At 42.0% G+C, this 19,814-nt stretch overlaps 1 protein-coding gene and 2 long non-coding RNA genes across 6 annotated transcripts in view; 2 read left to right on the plus strand and 1 right to left on the minus strand.

Moving 5' to 3' along the window:
• LOC139045645 (uncharacterized) overlaps window positions 1–16,691 on the plus strand; it is a 35,698-nt gene extending 19,007 nt beyond the window's left edge. The window contains exon 3 of the long non-coding RNA XR_011504421.1: window positions 16,501–16,691. This is a non-coding gene — a long non-coding RNA (uncharacterized lncRNA). The remainder of the gene's footprint in view (window positions 1–16,500) is intronic.
• A 1,157-nt stretch (window positions 16,692–17,848) lies between these two features.
• On the minus strand, window positions 17,849–19,510 carry LOC123287340 (uncharacterized). Its single transcript, XR_011504420.1, has 2 exons — window positions 18,926–19,510; window positions 17,849–18,185 (listed from the first exon to the last, which is right to left on the minus strand). It is a non-coding gene; the product is annotated as an uncharacterized lncRNA (long non-coding RNA).
• SMAD2 (SMAD family member 2) overlaps window positions 19,372–19,814 on the plus strand; it is a 79,419-nt gene continuing 78,976 nt past the window's right edge. The window contains exon 1 of one of the 4 annotated variants that reach the window (XM_044774684.2): window positions 19,372–19,718. The gene's annotated coding sequence lies outside the window, so the exon portion shown is untranslated. The remainder of the gene's footprint in view (window positions 19,719–19,814) is intronic. The other 3 variants (XM_070513100.1, XM_044774687.2, XM_044774686.2) reach the window with 3 other exon arrangements.

Genomic DNA, 19,814 nt, shown 5'->3' on the forward strand with positions numbered 1-19,814 from the left:
ATGGGGAAAGGATTCTTTTACAGGGCAAAAGCTCAGACATGTGACTTTTGAGGTCCCTTCCAACCCTGAGGTGCTGGATTCTGTGGCCTGACACTATGGCAATGTACCGAACTTGTATGTGGAGAGTAGCCAACATCGATGTTTGTGCAAGTGTTTATATATGTCCTGACCATTAGTTGTTAAAATCCTCTCAGCCATAATCTTGAAAGGAATAGGAAAAAAAGCTCTGGTTGAATGTAAATGGGCACAGAATATCACAGCTTTGAAGGCAGGTCTTAAAGCACTACGTATATTTGGCACTGAAAATTCAAAGCTGTCTTGTGTCGTATGTGCTAATATGGAGCAATAGCCAAGAAATATTAAGTGAAAACAAAGCGAAGGACAGCAGTGTAAGTAGCATACCTTCATCCATTTTCAAATGACATCTAAATGTGTCTAAATATACACACTTGTATATTCACGGAATGACTCTGGAAAGATACCCAAAAATCTGATAACAGCAGTTGTGTCTGGGGAGAACCGAGTGGCTGAGTGTGAGAAAGAGAATTACTTTCTACTGGATATTTTTTTACATTTGTGCAATGTGCTTATATCACCAATGAAAACGATAATAATAATAAACCTTAGCTGCCTTCCAGAGAAACCTCAGTTAGTGGCAGGTACAAAGGGGTTCTGGAAAGGGCAGCCTTTGTGGGTGGTGGCTCCCAGGGAGGGGAATGCCCATGTTTAAACACAATTCAATCCTGCCCAAGTTTAGAAATCGTTTGTGGTGAATTTCATGTGGGACTAGATTAGTTTGAACTTGAGCCACCCTCAAATGGATCATAAAAATGAAAAGGGGTTTCACGACTGTTGATAAGTAAACAAGTGGAGTTCCCTTGGATTATGAGCATTTTCCTCTCATTTTTCTGCTCCTGGATGAGCAGCCCAGAAAGCTAAGTCGGGTCCTCATTCTGCTGCCAGCCCGCGGTGTGACCTTGGGCAAGATGCTCCTTTCCTCTTGGTCTCTAGGAGAAGTAACAAGCTCACAAATTCATTATCTAATTCATTCTGTCTGAACCAGGGTGTGTGTGGAAAAACCACTGCAGAGCAATAAAAACCGAAGGCTGGTCTTGGGAAATCAGAGAGCATATCAAGGAAACCACAGCCGAGTTGGCCTAAGCCTCGAGAGAATTACCATATCCTGTTTTCTATCGGAGTCTCAGACTCTTTACCGGGTTCCAGTGAATCACCAAATCTCTGTCCCGCGCTGCTCTAGGCACAGCTCACTGCACAGATGGTGCTGGGAGCCAAGCAAGCCTCGTTAGGCGGTAAATCTCTTCTCCAGCACTAATCTCAGTAAGCATATGCTTAATTAGGCAAGGGTGTGTTGGCCTTCCACAAGACAGATGATTGAAAATCAGGGCAGGAGATGGCTCATTTTCATCTTAAAAAATAACCCCCCAAAACAAAATGAAAGAGACAAGTACGGGTAAGTTGTGACTAAATTAAAGAGGCCAATTTTGTTAATCTTTGAATTTTTATTGTATGCTTAATTTTACAGAAACTAATTTTAACTGAAACACTACCCTAGATTCTCTTTTGATCTTATTTAATATACAAATATATCTTTAAAGATTTTTGTTGTATTTTTTATGTCAAAGGGAATGCATGCTTTTACAGAACGCTAATTTTATTTCAAAGGTAATACGTGATTTTTGCAGGAAAAATTTGGAAAATAAGAAATATATAACAGAAAAATAAAACTTGAGAAAGAAAAAAAAAAAGGTACCATGTTATCAGGGTGGCAAACTACTCAAGTTACATTTAGCTGTGTTAAGAAACTGTATGTAGTTTCATTGTGCTTTAAAAATGCTCTGGTATTCCTCATGAGCACCTCACCCCCAGATGGTGGGAGCCCTAAGACTTGCCAATGAATAGTATTCCCATGTCCTCTGGTTAAACATATACTTTCAATTTACAAATTCAGACTTCTCAGAGACCAGTTCCCCATAAGGCATCAGCTGCTTGGGCATTGGAGTGATCCGCCACCGGAACCTGCTACTGCCGAAGGGCTCCTGCCTGCACATGGCCTCTTGGGATTATGTGCTAGCATTCATTGGCAGGGTCTCTGAGCCCAGCAATTTAGCCCCATTTGCTTCTGTCATCCCTGACCCTGTCAGCACTGTTGCATTCCCTACCAAGACACTTGGCTTCATGTGCATCCTTTGCTTGCCACAAGCAGGCCATGGAGAACCAGGAGCATGCCATTTGTCTAACTGCCCATCTCCTGTCCATCCTGCCTTCGCTTCTATCTGTGTTTGAAGTAGCCACAGGTAGGGTTTCTCCTACATTGCGTTGGGAGAAGTGAGCTGTTAGCCCCAAAGTCGTTCGGCTTCCTCAGACTTATATGTTTAAGTGCCTGCTTGGCGTAAGTGGGGAGGAAAACAATGTCTTTCTCCCGCGATCTTCCCACTTGAGCGGGAAAGGTCTGTCTTTGGACTTTCCGCTGTCTCTGTATTATACCCTCGTTGTCCTGAAGTCAGCTAACCTCGGAGTTTAGCCATCACAGACAGAAGTGGAAGTTCCTTCCACAGTGGGAGACGCTACATGCTCTGAGCCCTCCTGGATTCATCCCTAATCTGGTTAAACAGGAGCTACAGGAATTTAGAAATCCTGCTTCTCCTACAAAGACTGTCTTTCAAGACGTTTTCCATGGTATAAAACACTATTTTGGGGGCCGGCCTGGTAGCATAGTGATTAAGTTGGCATATTCTGCTTCAGAGGCCAGGGTTGCTGGGTTCAGATCCCATGGGTCCAACGCACCACTCATCAAGCCATGCTGTGGTGGCGTCCCACGTACAGAATAGAGGAAGATTGCCACAGATGTTAGCTCAGCAAAGTCTTCCTCAAGCAAAAAGAGGAAGATTGGCGACAGATGTTAGCTCAGGGCCAGTCTTCCTCAAGCAGAAAGAGGAAGATTGGCGACAGATGTTAGCTCAGGGCCAGTCTTCCTCAAGCAAAAAGAGGAAGAGGCAACAGATGTTAGCTCAGGGCTGGTCTTCCTCACCAAAAAAAATCAACTACTCTATTTTGGATATTAAAAGCAAATTGTTAGTTCTTCCTTTTTCTTACAGTAAGAACTCTATTGGCCCCTCCTGCCCCCTATCCTCCCCAGCTCCTCTCCTTCCTTCTCATCCAACATAGATGGATTTCATAGGCTAAGTCAAATGCATAGAACCATTAAGCAAAAAGACCATGTTAATACACTTAGAAATATTACTCCAGTTACAAAATTTTTAACGTGCAATTTTTTTTTGGTGAGTAGTAAGATTGAACATTTTAAAAAACATATCTCGTGATTATAAATATAAAATTTTTCTTATTGCTTTAGAATAGCTCTGTGTATAGTAAGGGTATTAACTCTTTGCTTTATTTAATGTACTGTTTTTCTATAAAACGTTTTTTGGTCTTACAAGATGTTTTATATAGACAGATAAATCCTTCTTTCCTTTCTAGTTCTTTCATAATTTTACGCTTAGAAAATCTGTCTAAAGATTGTTTAAAATATTCACTTACATTTCTTTCACATTTTTTAAATCACTAACATTTTTACGATTTTATTTTTTCCCTTTAATATATTGGGAATTTATTTTAGGATACAGTGTAAAGTGAAGATCTAACTTGACTACTTCTAAAGTGCTACTTTTTCCAGAATCATTTGGTGGATATTCTACAAACATAAATATTTATATTGCTGTATTTGATGGCGATGCATTAGTTTATGCTTTTCATTGCTTAACTTCTCATGAATGGCAAGTATATACAATCTCTTATATCCAAATACGCAGTTCCCCTCTGAGTAATCTCTTTAGAAGACTACATAATCATTTTATGGATGCTTCCATTGCTGGAAAGTTCTTTGTTGATTTCCTTTGGAAATTGCTTTTGGAAGCAGCTTTTGAGCCACACATAGAAAACCAGTCTTATAACTTAATGTAATACTTTTTTTCGGACCCAAAATTGCACACTGCAGCTTGATTACCCACCTTATTTGCCAGATAATGTGTTTTCATATGAGTTCTTATTTCCAAAGAAAAAATACAGTTTTGAAACACATTGAAGATGGGGAAAAGGATAGACTTCAGTTCTGCTAAGTTTGTTTTAAAATAGGTCTTATGACTCTATAGTTGCATTTGATCAGATCTGTGTGTGCATGTACACAAATAATGTTCAGTCTTCTTGGTCTACATATTTGGCTGTAAGTATAAATTAAAGTCCAATCTGACAAAGAGAAACATAAGAAAGAGTCAGGTGTTCTTGGGAGTAAGATGGCCTCCTAAAGATATTGGCCTCTAAACAAACTCAGTGGTCCTTCTCTCTCCCTCCAGAAACAGACTCATTGGATCCTTATCCTCCTAGAGTTGGATTCACCAATGGGGATAGTGAGTGATTCTTAGAACGGGATGGGCTCTATCTGCCAGTAGTAAAGCCCATGTTTCCATTTAATTTTTTCTAGGACCCTATACATTTCTAACAACAACATTGACTAGAGGAAAGAAATGCCAGAATTGATATCCCTCTGGATTTTTTTCATTTCCCAATTTTCTAATTGCTACAGCTACTGCCAACAGAACACTGAAAGAATGCCCCATGAGGAGAGGTCTCAGAACACACCACAGGATAGGATTGCAAATTTCAGTGATTACAAACAATTAAAGCGGGCAGCCAACATGTAATTTTCTTTTTAGGCATGGACATAGAATGGGGAACTACTTACTGGGTTGGAATAGATAGAAACAGAGCTGTTTCCCTTTGTGTAAAAATCGTACTTGATCAAGTTGAGATTAAAGCTAATGTGCTCTCCCCCCATTTGCTTTTAAAATTGAGGGATGTGGAAATTAGTGAAATTAAATTCACAGCTGCATTAGTTGCAAGTAACAAAAAATTCTATTTGATCTTGCGTAAGCGAAAAAGAGGAATGTTTTGGCTTGTGGGAAAAAAAGAGAGTTGAACATCCAAACAATGGGAGAGGCAGAGATGCAGTGGAGCGTCCAGGAACAAATGGAATCATGGCCCCAAATATGACTAGAGCCATCTCCCTCTGGCAGGCATTTTGGCTTCTTTCCATACATTGACTTTATTCTGTCTCACTGCACGCCAGCCTTCTCCATATGTCAGAGTGGATGTCTCTCCTAAGCTCCTGAATGTTATTATCTCTGCTACTGGAGGGACACTGCCTGTCTTACTGTTTTTAGTCTGAAGCTCAAAAATCCTTGCTGTACTCCTTGCGTAAAACCCAGGGGCGCTGTTCATACCATAAATGTTGTAGATTTCAACAATTTCCTCACAGAAGAGCATACATTGTTGTAAGGAAGGGGTATCTTTTCTAATGTCCACAAACATGCCATATGGGCTGGTAGTGGCTCTGGGTAGGGTTCTGATTGGCACAGTTTGGGTCAGATGCCCACCCCTGGGCCAATCCACTATGGACATAAGTTTGAGGTCCTCTAAGAATATGGCAGCCTCTATGGGATCCTTATAAGTGGAAGAGAAGCAGTTTGTAGAGAAGGGAGGCACACTTCCCTAAAGAAAGAGATGTGCTGAGCAGGTAATATATTAATTATCCACTCTACCGCTATAGCAGTTTTGTGAACCTATTGTATATTTTCTCTCTCCTTTGAAAAGATTTCTTACTTCTATTCTCCTTCTTTGCTAAACTTAAACTGATAGGACAAGGACTGAGGCTCCCTATATTTCCAGAGCCAGGGCAAATACTATTTGTTAAACGAATACATCAATTCATTTGTTAAATCATTAGTCTGAGTAGGGAACATCTTCACTGAATTGATTGACCTGTGTTGTTTGGCTTCTATGCCATCCATATAAGATCTTTTGACCCATGTTGTTTCTCTTGGGAAGAGACTTAGTTTAATGGATTTGGGCAGGCAGTTGGATCCCAGTCCTAGCTCTACCACTAATTAGATAGCTACCTGAGGGTGGCTGCTTCAACTCTCTAGATCTGTCTACTCTTTCAAAAAATGGGGAAAATCATATGTGCCAGACCTATCTCAGAAAGATGTTGTAAAACCTGAAGAGCAAAATTAATTAATGTGGAAGTGTTGGTAACATAGAAAATGTAATCATCTGTGTTAGAAAATTAAGATTAATCTTCAGTCATTATTTGGTAACACAACTCCTTGCATCAGAAAATGACAGGTTCTCCCTATTGATTTTGCAATCCAAGTGAGATCCCTAATTATAGACTTTGCTGCTTCCATCAGTTGGCTCTTGTCAGAGAACTGTGATGCGGTCATCGTTATGGGGGAATTAAAAACCAGGAGCGGTTGAATTTGATAATCCTACATTACATCACAGAGGTTAGCTTAAGGGGAGAGAAATACTTTTCTAGTACCAAGTCACATTTTTCCTGCTATCATTCTGGAGTTGGATACATTGAGAGGCATTTTCCAGCCAAATTCTTTGGTCTTTTCTTCATCCTCATTTACCCTAACTCTGTATGATTTTCCACCATTTAATCTTTTTTTTTTTTTTTCAGATTGGCACCTGAGCTAACAACTGTTGCCAATCTTCTTTTCCTTCTATTTTTCCGCTTTTTCTCCCCACGTCCCCTCAGTACATAGTTGCATATTTTAGTTGTAGGTCCTCCTAGTTGTGGCATGTGGGATGCCGCCTACAGCATGGCTTGATGAGCGATGCCATGTCTGTGACCAGGATCCGAACCGGTGAAACCCTGGGCCACCTAAGCGGAGAGCGCAAACTTAACCACTCGGCCACGGGGCCAGCCCCCTAATCTTATTAATATTATTAGTGACAATAGTTATCATTTACTGATCTTACAGATAATATTAGTAGCCACTTAATGAATATTTTTAATATATCCAACACTATGCTTAATGTATTATCTCAATTATTCCTCCCAACAACTTCATTTGATAAGCATTATTAGTATCTCAGTTTAACAAAGTAGAAAAAAGGCACATAGACAGAAAGTGCTGGAGCTGGGATTGAAAACCATATGCGTCTGATTCCCAAGCCTATTCGTGTCTGGCTAAGAGATGAAGAAATCCCTGGTAGATTGTTGCTGGACCAAAGCTATCATTTAGCCGCTTAAAGGTAGGTTCTATGTCATTGTCTTTGTAATTTTTACACCTATCAGCAGGCATTCAATATGTGCCACGCACTCTGCTAAGGTCATTATAGGCATTAACTGACTACTTGATTCTCAAAACAAAACCCAGAGATGTATATCTTGTTATTATTTATATGTTGTAGAAGAAGAAACTGAAGTTTAGAAAGATCGAAGCTATTTGCCCAAAGTGGCCCAGTCAAGTCAGGAACCCATGTCTTGAGCTTTCCTCCATCTACTAAGTTCCTGTCCCATGATAAGCACCTCTGGGACCCCACCCTTGCATTCAGAATCTGTGATCCCTCAGCTTGCTTGCTCAGGATGCTCCCAAGTCCCAAAGCTCAAGCCTGTGAGATTTTGCTCTAATCTTCTCCCAGAGAATCTGTTAACCAACTTCCCAACCAGCAGGGTTTTCTAAAGGATTTATTGGAGCATATTTCTTATCACTGTTATTCAAATCTATATCCTTTCTAATTTTTTATCTGCTTGATCAGGCGGTTTCTAAAAGAGGCAGGTTAATGTTTCACACTATGATGGTTGATTTGTCAATTTCTCCTTGTAAATGTATCAGTTTTTATCTTGTATATTTAAAGGCTGTGTGGTTAGATGAACATAAATTCATGCTTATTATATGTTCTAATTAGATTGTTACTTTTGTTATTATGTGGCGTACCCCTTATCCTTGTATGGGCTTTATGCCTTAAATTTTATTTTGTTTGATAGCGTTCCTGTTGTCCCCACTTTCTTTTGAATGGTATTTGCATAGCATATCTTTTCCATCCTTTTATTATCTTTTATGTATGATTTTGTTTAGGTGTATCTTACAAGCAACATATAGATGGATTTTTAAATCGAATCTGATAATCTCTGTCTTTTAATATGTTAACAATATTTTTCTATATATTAAAATTGTTGATATATTTGAACTTGTTTCTAACATCTTATTTAGCGTTTTCTATTTACCATATTCTTCTTTGTCTCCATTCCAGACTTATGTGCATAGATAAAATTTTCTATAGCCCCATTTTTAAACCCCCTTTTTGGGAAGCTATAGATACTATTTTTATTCTTTAAGTGGTTACTCTAAATGTTTAATTTCTACCTATTTAACTTTAAAATTTAAAACGAATTATTCAATATTTCTATCCCTCTTTAAAAATAAGAACATAGTACACTTTACCTATTGAACACTTTGCCCTCAAACTTCTCATTGTTTTTTAGAGTATGAAGTTACCCTCCCTTTTGTAAACATATATCATCAGTTATTTTTATTTTTGTTACCATCAATATTAATTAAATTTATGGAAACATTTTCTCATTCTGTGCTCACCATTTTTTTATCTTGTATTCCATGTCTTCCCTTCTCTTTCTTTCAGTTTTTTCTTTCTCTTCTTCATTTCTTACTTCCTTAAATTAAAACGTTTAAGTATTCTCTTTTTGTAAGGATTTGTGGGTGGTAAACTCTCTCAGGTTATGTGTCTATATTTTGCCATCTCTTAAATGACAGTTTAGCTGGGTGTAAAATTCTAGCTTTCAAATCTATTTTCTTACATTTTGAGGATAATATTCTATTTTTTTGGCTTATATTGTTGCCAATAAGAAGCCAGCTATTAGTCTAATTGTCATTTTTTTAGATGACTTTTTCTCTAATTAGTGTTAAAGATTTTTAATTTCATTTTGATATTCTGCAGTTTTACTATAAAATATCTAAGAGTGCATTTAGTTTTTTCTTGCTTTGTACTTGGTACTTCCAAACCTAGGACAGGATTATCCCCTAATTCTGGTAAATTTTCAGCTACTCCCTCTTCAATTGTTGTTTCTCCTTCATTCCCTCTATTCTTTTCTTTGGGAACTGTTAATAGATGTATTGTGCAGTGTCTCAATTTATTCTCCATGTCTCTTCACTATTCTTTAAAACTCTATAGGTGTTTTGTGCTGCATTCTGAGTAAATTTTGTGATACTGTCATCTAATTCACTAATTTGCTCTTTGAAAGTGCCCGATGGCTTATTAAGTTCTTAATTTCAAGAATCTTGGGGCCAGCCCCATGGCCGAGTGGTTACATCCGTGCACTCAGCTTTGGCAGCCCAGGGTTTCACTGGTTCAGATTGTGGCCACAGACATGGCACCACTCATCAAGCCATGCTGAGGCAGTGTCCCATATAACACAGCCAGGGGCACTCACAACTAGAATACACAACTATGTACTGGGGGCTTTAGGGAGAAGAAGAAGAAGGAAAAAAAAAATGAAGATTGGCAACAGATGTTAGCTCAGGTGCCAATCTTTAAAAAAAAAAAATGTCCTTAATAAAAAAAAGAATCTATATTTTCCTTTAAAAATTTCTAATCAATTTCATTGTATAAAGCTGTTTTATTTGTTTTCTTTTTTATTTGTCTTTCTTTTTATGGATGTGATTTTAGTGTATAAATATACTCATGTTTGTCTTTTTTCAGAATAACCTCTGAAGTTTATTTCTAATGGAGCAAATTCGTATTTTAATTACTGAATTTGATTGTGGTCTTTCTTAGCCTTAGATTTCTTCAAATGCCTTGCAGTAATTTTAGTTTGTAAACTCATTTTGAGAGGGGGATTTATTTCTATCTCTCTTCTCTATTTAGTAGATTTGTGATTGCTTCTGATTAGTCCCCCCCACCCCACCCTAGTATCTCAGTCTAGAATCAGATCTTATATATATGGTTGGGGGTTCCTGCCTGATGATGATACTGAGGATGCTTCATATCCAGTCACCAGGCCAGTGGGCTGCTTATTCAAGTTTCTGGTTGTGCAACTGTGTTTCTATCTCCTACCTCCCTAGACTTTTCTCCTGGCTTTATAAACTCTGTGAGCTCATACAGTAGTCAACAACAGTTTTCCTTTTCAGCTTCCCTTCACGGTCAGGTAAGTGCTCCTGGCTGTAATACTCCACCTCATGTGGAGCACAGTGGGTCCCCATTATTCTGCAGGAGCTGAACTCTTAGCCATGGCTGCTGCCTCTAGACCAGAAGCCCAGCAAGCCATGGCTTCAGCCCTATTTACTTCTTGATGTTTCTATTTTGTTTCTGGGTCATGGGGATTCATATCTTATTTTTGAAGCCAGTTGTGTTATTTCAATTTTGTTTTTTATAGCCATCTATTACTGCTATAATTTGGAGTTAAGGGGATGCTTCAGAATTTTCCCTCTCCACTGGAAATTTTAACTCCATCATTTTACAGTAAAGAGGTGAAAGATAGTTCTCCAGTTGAATACTAGTATGTGTACTTATTTATTTATACTTTGCTTTACTCCAGTAATGGTTAGAGGAACTTTTGTATGACACTTATAATGAAATAGTAAAATGTAAACAACATTTAAGGAAAATATAAATTAGAATAGAATATTAAGATTAGGAGGAAAATATAAAATTCACATAGTCACATTTGCAGATTATAAAGTCCCTAATGTTGGGCTGCACTTTTGACTCTGAGCTTCCAGATAGTCAAAGTGAATAAATACAATTGATTACTTAGTTCTCTCTTTCCACAAAGAAAACTCTTGATAGTTCTTTAAGAGAAGTAAAGTTTTTCTGGTAACAAATTCTAGAATGAATTTCTCCTGTGTGCATCACAGAAAAGACACTGAGAGGTGAGGGAGAGGATGCAGTCAGCAACTTTACAGCAACATAATTTAGCAAGGCTGCCTCTTAGAGTGTCTCCCAGCAAAACCTCAAGGCATAATGCTCACTCAGCTAGCAAATGGCAGAGCTGAGACAAACTCAGTATGAGTCTTAGTCATACCTTCTTTAAACCTCTCCATACATCGTCTTCCCTAGAGCTCAAAAAGATCTCCATGTACACCCCTTGCATTAGATCACTTTGGTCAGTATGAGGCAAGAGGTAAATTCCCTTATTAGTTACTTTTTTGTTTCTTTATTGTTTCAAATGATAGGAACTCCACTCAAACTAGCTTAAGCAAAACAAAATTAAAGTTTTTACAAACGTTGTATTGAACTCGAACACTAACCGTAGAGAAGGCAGAGTAGATCTGGCTGTAGAAATGACTGACTCTTGGGAATCCAGTACTGCCAGGATCCTCTCTCCATCTTCTCTCTGCTTCTGTCTTTGTGTTGCCCTAGCTCCTTCTTTCTCTCTGTGGGGCAGTGTAGGTAGCCATAGGCAGCTGCAGCCTTCCAGCCTCACAACCAAAGAGGAAAGAGAGCCCTTCTTCAGTGGATCAAGTTATAATAAGCCTCAGGATGAGTTGACTGGTGTGGTTTGGATCATGTGTCTGTCTGTGGACCTCTACTAACATTGATGAGGTACTTAATATGTACCAAGCTCTGTACTAGCAACTTTATGTGGATTATATAATTTAATCTGCAGAATAACCCTATGGGAGAGATAGAAGGCAAATAAAAAATAACCATTCTTCATAGGTGATTTTGCCCTTGGCCTTGGCCTCTCAGTTCCCTGGTCCTTTACCCGTAATAATCTTATCCTCCACGCAAACAAGTCATAAATTCCCATGGTCATACTGTAAACTTCGTCTTCATCAATAACTGCATAATCCCAATTTCGTGTGTCCCACTCTCTAATCACTACTTCCAGTACCCTGACTCCAACATTCTTTGACCTCATTGGGTCCTCCAATCGATTGATCTGTCACCTTTCACTGTCTATCAACCCTCCCTTTCCCCCACCCCCATCATCATGTCCCTAATTTTCTCCTTACTGGCTTAAAAACTATGGTTCATCACTGTCCTAGTTTGGTTCCCTCAGAAGTTGACCCTGAGACAAGGATTTGAGTGCAAGTAGTTAATTTGGAAGGTGATTCCAGGGAGCGTTGGTAGGGGTGTGGGGAAGTCAGACAGGGAAGAGAAGGAAGTGGATAAAGCGCATTTATGGAGCAGGCGTGCAGAACACTCTTCCGGTTATTCACCCCTCAGAGGCAAGGAAACTGGGGTACCCATCCATCATTGGCTGAAGATTACTCCTGGGGGTACTGACTTCGCAGCACATCTGGCCTGCCCAGAACTATAGGCCAACAGGAAGCCCTCAGACGGAGAGATGCAGGTACTTTGCTTAAAAGGCCAATATTTGCATACAGAAGTCAAAAACCGTCAGCTCCTTACTTTCCCAGCCCTGCCTGCAACTAGAGGAAGGAACACAGGCTAAGCTTAGTAAACCTGATGGATCTGCCCCAGGCTTCAAAGAGGGAGCTCTAGTAACGCAAAGTAAGTTTGGCGGGGAAACCATTCTGGTGGCAATAACAGGCTCTGCAGTGACATCTGGTTTCCAGGAGCAACAGTACTGGTAGTGCTGGTGGTAGGTGGCACCAGTGTCCAGCATCACTGAACTGGGAGTGTAAGCTCAGGTATCGTGTGTTGAATGATTGTGGCAGCAATGGTCACCTCCCTCAACATGCTGTGCTGTGATCTTGGCTAAGATCCTAGCTGCTGCCCAGGCTTCCTTGTTCTTGCTTATCATCTGAGCTTATTTCTTCACCTTCCTGTCAATTGAGTTAGCCACCCAATATGCTTTCACAAATTCCCTTTCTTCTTAAGTCAGCAATGTCAGTTTCTTCTGTTGCCTGCAATTAAGAAAACTGAGTGTTATAATGAGTACTGCATGGGTGGGTGGCTAACTGGAAGGATCAGTGAATGAATGGGGCCACGTGGAAACAGAGTTTCCAAGTATGAGTAGAGGTTCACCAGACACAAATACATTCTGAGCAGAACAGAATGCACAACATAGGCACTGAGGAATGAGAAAGCATGGTGCACTGGGAAAACTGTGAGGAATTTAGTCTGGCTGGGGTATAATGAGCAAGGTGAGGAGTGGTGAGGTGTTAAGCTAAACAGACCAGCCTGGGACAGATGTTCAAGGATGAAGGTTATGCTAAAGAGTCCTTATTCTATCCTGAAAAAGGAAGAAAAAGGAAAACTATCAATTTAATCAAGATAGTGATATTAGCGTATTTGCATTTAGAAAATATGCTAAAGAAAAAGAAAAGTCTGGGACTGGCCCTGCGGAGTAGCAGTTAAGTTCGGCATGCTTTGCTTTAGCGGCCTGGGTTTGCAGGTTTGGATCCCAGGCACAGACCCACACCACTTGTCAGCCATGCTGTGGCAGTAACCCACGTACAAAATAGAGGAAGATTGGCACAGACGTTAGCTCAGAGATAATCTCCCTCAAGCAAAAAAAAAAAAAGAGGAAGACTGGCGACCAATGTTAGCTCAGGGCGAATCTTCCTTAGTGAAAAAAAAAAAGGAAAAGAAAAAAAAGGAAAATTCTGGCAGCAGGGAGAAGAATGGATTGGAGGGGAGCAAGACCAGAGACAGGAAGACCAGTTAAGGAGCTATAGCAATAATTCCAATGAAAGATGATGAAGGTCTGAATCAAGGCAGTGAGCTTGGAGAGGAGGCATTGGATCTGAGCTATATTAAGGAGGTAGAGCTAAGAGGAATTTCGTCTGAATTTTAATATATAGGCATCAAGGAAGATCACAGATGACTCCAAGGTTTCAGCTTAAATAAGTCAGTAGATGATGATGCTATTTATGCACGCATTCACGCATTCACCAAAAGTTTAATTAGCACTTATTGTATGAGGTCCCGGGTACAATGCAGTGAGTAAACAAACCTGGTCCTACTGTTGTGGTGGTAACAATTACCCTTATCAGGCTCTGTTACGTGTCTTCTCAGATTTTCTGGGCCTCTTGCTCTGCATCAGCTGACACCATGAGCAACTTAGTTAATTAAGTCCCTTATGGTTTGATTGTCCGAGGCTGACCAGCCACATACCCACAGTTTCCCCCCACCACTTCTCCAGGGCAGGGTACCTGGCTTCCGAATGGCTATTATAGAATATGGATAATACAACTGGGAAGTATGGGAAAGTTAGCTCCCTGTAGGATGAGCTTTGACCAACAGGAGACAGGAAACTTGAAGATAAAACTCCTCCCTCCCTCAGATTGTTCCAAGGCATGATTTCTCCATAATGTCTGTCTGGAGATGTCCTGTATGGCCAAATGTTCGCACCTGTCCAGAGACTGGCTGTCTCTCTTCAAGGTTATCCTGAAGTCGTGTTTAGCACAGAAATCCATCAGTATGCATTGCTCCCCATTCTTCCTTGCCTTTTCCCTCATTGTTGCTGTCCTGGGATAATACCTCCTAAATAAAGCATCAGCACTTAATATTGTATCAGGCTCTGTTTTCTGGGAAACCGGGCTAAGACACATCCAGGTAAGAAAATAGAAAGAGATGATGAATTTGAGTAAAACTTATCCATCCATTCAAAAATATTGAGTGCCTCATGTAGGTTTGAACTAGGGATACCATGGTGAACAAAACAGACATGTTTCCTGCCTTGTAGAACTTACATTCAGCGGGGAGAGGTGACAAATGGTAAATCAGTAAAGAAATAAATGGGCATGGTGATTCCATATAGTGCTAAGAGTTTTTAAGAAAAACTTTAAAAGGTGATATGATAGTGTGACTGGTGTGTGGGGGGCGGCTAATCTAGACTGAGTGGTCAAAAGAACAGAGAATAGGTACAAGAAAAAGCTTTCTCCCGAAGGAGGAGATCTTTCCCAGGAAGAGGCTGGAAGGACAGATCTGGAGACAGACATGTTTGTCTAGTGTTGGGGGTTTAGGTGTTGATAGGAAATTTGCCCCATTTTCACTGTGAAATAGTTGGTCAGGACACATGCGTACAAAATAACGGAACAGGGAGATTGACGAGAGTACCAAAGGCAGGGGTGAGGGTGCAAACTAGGGACAGGTGGAAGAGCAGTGGGCAGTCAGAGCAGAAAAGGTAGACACTAGGTTTATAATCCCTGGCACTAAGTGGCCATAGGACTTTGGAGAAACCTGGGCCTTGGTTTCCTTAGCTACAAAATAAGAGCACTGATCAGGATCCAGGATTGTATGCAGGGAAGGAGGAGCAGATATGAAATTTCTACATAGCTATATAATTTATTTCTTGAAATCCACCATTAAGGGCTTTAGGACCCAATAGGAATTGGCTCTCACCCACCATTCATTACATTCTGGCCACTCGTCAGCTAACACAATTGACAGACTCCTTCAGCAAAACGTCTTTTTCATAGCTGAGGACTGTTTATGGTAAGGACAAACAATTGGGGCTCATTAATGCAATCATTAGGACACTGATTATGCATCTATTGTCTACTCTAGTCAGTTATGTTAAATAAGCTCTTCAGTCTTCATCAGAGCAATTATGCTAATACGCTTGAAATGTTCCCAGAGTATTATACCTTCATACACTTATCCTGCCTAGGAGCACCCTGGTCCAGTCAATATTGTCACACACAGACAATTACAATCAAGGCATAAGGCCCTATTGTTGACAGATGACTAACAAATTATCTCCCCTTACATGAGAACTTTAAACAACTTCTACGTTGTTCTTTCAGGGTTTAGACATTGGCCCCTGTTTAGTTCTTTTGCAAAATACGTAGATGTCAGATAATGTTTAAATGGCTTTATGGGAGTACTCTGAAATTGTCTTGCAATTTTCCAAGTAATATTTGAACAATCATTGGATTAGCTATCTAATAATCAATTGATCCACTGATTATTTATGTCTTTAAATGTATGGACAAGCAATATAATATTAATTATCAGATGCTTGGAGAATCATGAGAAATATAACTTGTTTTCACCAAATATTTTTCTCTCAACCACAGCCCACTTCTCTCTCAATCTCCTTCTCTCTTTAAATCTAAAAAACCCTACTTGTATGTCTTGTTTTCCTAAGTAATTTTGGCCATAAGAATTTTCCACCATGATCAACTAATGCTTTTATGACAGGCACATAACAGATACCTGATAAACACCTGGACACTTCTTTTTTCTTGTACATACTTTATTCTTGTCTCCAGTATTTCCCATCAGATGTCAAATGATTTTTAACAAAAACCAGCCTGTGAATAAGGACTGTGTGTGTGTGTAGATGCAAGGTGTACACATCTTCAATGTAAAGTTCCTTTAAAACATGAAATTTCATTGTAGTGAGATAAAAACCCAGCAGGTGTTGGATTTCTTCATTATCATTTACAACAAAAATAACCCCACACATTTGTTCTTTACAATTTTTACCTAGGTTATCTCATTTAAACAGTATCCTTTCAGTTGCAAATAACTGGATTTTTCAGATGTAGTAATGCTCACGGCAACCTAGTTCCACCAGGATGAGCAACTATAGAGACTGGATGTTGACAAGATGCTCCACAGCTGTACTGAGGGCAAACGCAAACTGGAAGGATGGGGCAGAGCTGGGTAGAATGCTTGCAGACTAAGACACACATATTTTTCTGCTATACAAATGCTGTATTTCACCTTTCTTCAATTACTTAGTATTTTTTATCTTAGGGTGTGGGGAGACGACTGAGAACAAGATGCTGTCCTTGTCCTTCAGGAATTTACAATCTCAATGAGGAGACAAAACATATACACATGAAAAGTTAAAAAAAAATGCTGAAGACTAAACTAACAGATCAAGACACTAATCAAAGTGAAGTCATGGTATGTAAATCACTCTGACCATGAGAGAAAATTCATAGGTGAGTGATATCCTTTGGGCTGGGGTAACTGGGAAGGGCTTTACAGATTTATCAGAAAGGAGAGGGAATATGAGTTGCAACTTTTGAAAAATTAATACATGGATATATTTTTTTAAAAAATTAAAACTACATAAGAATTAATGATGAAATTTAAGTTTTCCACTCATGACTCCAGGGTTCTTTGTCCAGAAGCAACCACTGTTATCATTTTTCGTACGCTTTCCAGTACATTTCACTACTTTTAAATGGGTTCTGAATTGGTTTTGATTTAATTGATTTTGCAGTGTTACACGTAATGCAGGGTTAAACTTGGTGTCTCTCCACATAAAAATAAGACTCACTCAATATAATTTATACAATAGGGACCGACTGATAGGTCTTGAGGTACCTTAGTGGATTTCCAAGTTGATTGTTGCCACGGCAATCCGTGCTCCATCTGCTGTCAGTTTCTGTCTTGACCCACTTTGGTTCAGATGCATTTCCACGGTAGGCACGCTCTGGTTCCTAAGCCCTTTGGGGACGGCACTGGGAGCCCTCCTCCCCTTTCCTCAATCCTACAGATCCTGGAAGGCTTCTAAATGGAAGGGTTGGGACTCAAAGTCTGACACTTTGGAGAGATGGTCTAACTTAAGCATATTATCCACCACATTAGTGTATCCCTCAAAGCACCTAACTCCCATACTGGGGAGCAGATTCTTCTGGAATTCCAGCTAGCTCTGCTTCAGTTTCTATTCCCACTCACCCACATGGACACCCAACTGCACACCCTGGTCACGTAGGAGAAAATATTTTTGTGACCCAGGGTAGTTTTTTATAGGCCATTTCATATTAAAACTGTTGACTTGTGTTAGCAGGAAGAAGGAGCAAAAACCAAAAACAGCCTTCCTACTTCTAAATCAAACAGCCTTTGCCTTAGACCATCCTCCTGGTGACTCTGGGAGTGGAAACAGAAGCCTTGGGAGGTGTAACAGCTCCACCAATTGGCTTCCTGGGTCTCCTTCACAAGCTATTTTTAAAAAGCGGTGAGTAGAGCTGCCTCTAAGCTGACAATGAAAGAAACTACCTTGGAGGTCAACTCTTGAAGGAAGAATTTCTGCCGAGTAGGTTCATGTTAGCGTAAATGTACACAGGCAACAGAAGGCAAGAAAGGATCACGATTATTGATTTTAACTTCAAAGCCCTGTGCTATTCACTTATTTATTACTTAATCATCACACAACTGTATTTAAGTGGCTATCATTACAGGTGAGTTCCATTTGCCAATGACCACAGATTCGGAACAGAGCTGCACTCAAAACTACACAATCTGCCTAACTGCAGGGTTCACGCTTTATCACCACCTTTCGATGAGAAACGTACTTCCATGTTTGAGAGATGGCTGGAAATGAGAGATGTTGAAAGGAAATCTGGAAAACCCGTAAGACTCAGAGGATGGCTAAATCCGTCTCTCTCCAGGTCCATCTGAAGGCACCGTTCTCGGGGAGGCCTTCCTTTCTGAAAAGAAAGAGGATATTTCAAGAACTCTTACTGTTCGAAATGGTCATTTGGTACTTCCTGCTCACTGGTTTGTATTGCTAGTGCAGCCTTCTCGCTTGTTCATCTTGAGTCCCCAAATAAATCCATGCAGTAAGGAGTACACGAGAGTGAGTGCTGGCCAGGGAGCCAAGGAAACTGTGTTCTAGTCTTGCCTCTGCCACCAACTACCTGGGTGAGACCTAAGTTTCTTTTCCACTTCAGTTCTATGATGCTCCTTGAATAACATAGGAGGTGCTTAATAAATACGTGACGTGATCACTTGAGTTCAATATTTCAGCAGAGGCTTGGATGCCCGTAAGGTAAAAGCGACAAGGTTACCCGAGTGTAATCACGCCCCCACCAACTTCGGGCAGCCAGCAGATTAGGGCCTTGGAGCGCAGACGTGGGACGCCGGGGCCTAAGAACACCGCCAGAACAGTGGAGAAATGAAGGGGAAGGGAAGATAACCCAGCAATCACGGGGCATCGTGCCAGGCGCTTATCTTTTAGACTTCGCAAGGACCATCAGAGCATGCATTATTAACACCATTTGATAGAACCAAGATTCCGCTTAAACAAAAATACCTGGCATCCCCTCCCCTGGCCCTAATACCCGTAAGAGATCCCCGCCCTGGGCTTCTCGGACCTCGCCCCCATTTACCACCACCACGGCCCCGCCCACTCATTCGCAGACGGGCGCGCCCAGGGTGGGTCGGGTACCCCGGCTCGTCCAGTCCTCCGGGCTGCCCCCGGGCCTCCCCAGGGGATGAGCACGTGTCCACGCCGGGCTGGACTGCGGAAGGTGGACCAGGCGGCGGCCCCCAACAGGCCCCACCCAACGGCGCTGACCGGGGAGGGGGCCCGGGGCCGAGGCAACGAGGGACGGGCGGTCGCCAGCGCGGCAGGTTACGTGCCTTCCCCTCCCTTCCCAGAGCCTCTGGTGGAGCGCGCCGGAGACGAAGTCAACCGAAACCGCGGGCGTCCCACCCCGCCTCGTCTTCGGCCGCCGGGCCGCCCGCCCGGCAGCGCCTCGCCTCACGCTCTACGGGGGAGGCGGGACCAATCAGCGAGCGACGTCTCCCTTCCGATTCGAGGCCCTCGACGCGCGGCTCACACCCCGAGCACCCCGCGCGCTGATTGGCTGCGCGCGCCGCCGGTCCGGCGGGAGGGCGGGGCGGGCCGAAGGGAAAGGAGGTGGGGAGGTACTGGCCCGCGAGTCTCCTAGCCTCGCTCGCGCCCTGGCCCTTCCCGGGCGCTCGGCCTCTTTCCTTCCCTCCTCCGCTCGCCCCGTCTTCCGTGAGTGCCGAGCGCTGCGCTCGGCCGGCGTGCCTCGCGCCCTAACGGGCGGCCGGGGGCGCCAATCAGCAGGCGGCAGGGTGCCAGCCCCGGGGCTGCGCCGGCGAATCGGCGGGGCTCGCGGCCCGGGGTGGGAGGCGGGTCTACCGCGCGGCCGCGGCGGCGGAGGAGCAGCTCCCAGCCAGCAGCAAGCGAGCGCCGAGCGAGGCGCCCGGAGGTGGGTGCGCCGCGCCGCTGTGGCGGGCGGCGGAGGGCGCAGGGCGGAAGCGGAGGTGGGCCGGCGGGCGCGGCGGGGGCGGCCCGGCCGCCCCGG

This window comes from Equus asinus, chromosome 7 (genome assembly GCF_041296235.1).
Source record: "Equus asinus isolate D_3611 breed Donkey chromosome 7, EquAss-T2T_v2, whole genome shotgun sequence".
Lineage (NCBI taxonomy): Eukaryota > Metazoa > Chordata > Mammalia > Perissodactyla > Equidae > Equus > Equus asinus.